This window comes from Cricetulus griseus (assembly GCF_003668045.3).
Source record: "Cricetulus griseus strain 17A/GY chromosome 1 unlocalized genomic scaffold, alternate assembly CriGri-PICRH-1.0 chr1_1, whole genome shotgun sequence".
NCBI classification, from domain to species: Eukaryota; Metazoa; Chordata; class Mammalia; order Rodentia; family Cricetidae; genus Cricetulus; species Cricetulus griseus.
The window spans coordinates 273,590,877-273,593,376 of record NW_023276807.1 but is presented as its reverse complement, the minus strand read 5'-3'; the positions used below and the strand labels follow the sequence as shown (position 1 = coordinate 273,593,376).

The following is a 2,500-nucleotide window of genomic DNA, read 5'->3' as shown; positions in this document are numbered from 1 at the left end:
GAAATGTATGCATAAGTAACTATGTTTGAAACAAAATCTTTAACGTTTAAAGTACAATTCATTTTGCTGCTTTATAGGAGCAAGTGACTTTAAAATACATGGACACAGGCAAGAGATTTAGTTTAGGGACTGTTAGATCTGTAAGGACACACAGTGCAGGACACACTACCATTTGTAGGCTAGTTGACATTCTTAACAGTAAAACTGAAGGAATTGTTAAAGGAGGAAAAGTTTTACTTATTCTTGGAAGTTCTTAAAACTATAAACATCTAGTAGATGAGAATGCCGTTAAATCCCTGTGGCTGTGACCCACAGGCATTCACAGTCAGGGAGAATCCTCCCCCACCACAGAGAAGAACCTATCCAACCCAGAGAAGACCAAAAGAAGCAGAAACCTTGGAGAAAGTTACAAGGAGAAAAGAAGGACTACATAGAGATAACATTGTCAAGCTGAACTCGGAGCACATGCTTAAACCTTGTAATGGTTATTTTCTGCCTGAAGTTCATTTACATGGCAACATTAACAAAGAAGATTCAGGTATGATAGCACACATCATTAATCCCAGCACTGGGGATGCAGCCGCACAGGCAGGCAGATCTCTGAGGTCAAGGCCAGCTTGATTTTCATAGGGAATTACAGATCAACTAGAACTACAGAAAGATCCTGTCTTGGGTTGGGGAAAGTGGCATCAAAGAGCTTAAAGATGGCCATGAGTTATTAAGAAGAGGTTTTTAGAACCAGAATCTGTTCCAATTACTAACAAAATAAATTATACTAATTATGGAGGGCTTAATGCTATTTTTATTCATATTTTAAATTACATTTATTTGGTGGGGTGCAGGTGTGTATACCACAATGAACACACGGAGGTCAGAGTCCAACTTGAAAAGAATCTGTTATTTTTTTCATTAATATGGGTTCCAGGAATTTAAATAATGTAAGACTTCGTAGCAAATGCCATTTCCCACGGAGTCATGCTGCTGGTTCCTCAATGCTGTTTAATAAATTGAAAATGCTAGTCACCTAGGAAAAAATCATGTTGGGAATTTTGCCATTAAGCCTTTCTATTTCTTACTGGGTCTATTTTATTCAGTAAGTCTTTATGATGTGAGATAATGTTCTTGTAAATTGTAAACATTTGTCACTCATATTGGCTTAATAAAACACTTATTTGTCAGTAGCCAGACAAGAAGTATAGGCATGGCTACCAGACTAGAATTCTGGTAAGAGGAAGGCAGAGATGCAGTCGCCAGTCAGAGGCAGAGGAAGTAAGATGAGAATGCCTTACTGAGACAAGGTCTCATGCCAATAGATAAGAATTGTGGGTTAATTTAAATTGTAAGAGCTTGTTAGTAATAAGCCTAAACAATGGGCCAAACATCTTATAATTAATATAAGCCTCTCTGTGTTTATTTGGGACTGAACAGCTGAAGGACCAAGTCGGACAGAAACTTCAATCTACATTTTTAGTCCTCTAAGCTCTTTCCACTTTTGTTCTATGGCAGTGCTATCTTTCTATGCCATTGCTATTTCTTCATGGGGCAGAGGAGGATACAGTCTGTGATCTGCACCAAAATGTCTGGTATGCTTGCAATACTTGGCTTTATGAAGTTCTTGAGGATGACCATGTGAATTTAGATTTCATTCCCCAATATGTCAACCCTGGATTTCAGCTATTTGAAAGCTTCTACAATGAGTCATTTATTCATCCATATGGGTTAAAGGGTAGTGTCGTGGGCATGACTGGCTCTGAGATCACAGGCATTGCCCTTGAACAGGAAGTACCAAGGTGGAAGAACACTGTCTGGCTCAAGATGAATGCTCACTCTCCTGAACCATCTGGGTATGCATGTGTTTTCTTTTTCAATTTTTTCCCAAGAGGATTCAATATTAGCTAAAAATGTTTAATTTGGGAGAAATTAATACAGGAGAACAGTGCATAAGTCATACAAGATTAATGACTTCTCAAGAGCTGGTGAACACACAGCAACAGGTATAAATGAGGAGATCTCAGCATAGTGTATCTTTCTCTCTCTCTCTCTCTCTCTCTCTCTCTCTCTCTCTCTCTCTCTCTGTAGTGTGTGTGTGTGTGTGTGTGTGTGTGTGTGTGTGTGTTTTAATGTGGGGGAAGCAATATTCCCTACATCAAATATACCAATGAGGAGCACACAAGAAGCAAATACAAGAGTCATGGGAAAGTTTCTGTAAACCCAGCCTGCAATGATGAAAAGTGGAGTTAACATTGGCAGTGCTAAACTGGGTGCAAGGGCTTCTGTCTGTAACTCCAGCACTCTGGAGACTAAGGAAAGATGAGTGCTTCTGGCTTAATGTCAATCTGGGCTACACAATGAGTTCTAAGCCAGACCTGCCTGTGGAGTAAGACTAAATCTCAAAATAAATAAATAAATAAATAAATAAATAAATAAATAAATAAATAAATGGAAGTGTACCCTTGACTAAACATTCATTCAAGACTCACTGTTATAGTTTTCAAACATG

The 2,500-nt window shown here is 38.5% G+C and overlaps 1 protein-coding gene across 1 annotated transcript in view; it reads right to left on the bottom strand.

Annotated features, from left to right (window-relative positions):
- LOC100761751 (integrin beta-like protein 1) overlaps window positions 1-2,500 on the bottom strand; it is a 197,622-nt gene that overhangs the window by 67,537 nt on the left and 127,585 nt on the right. The window lies entirely within an intron of this gene.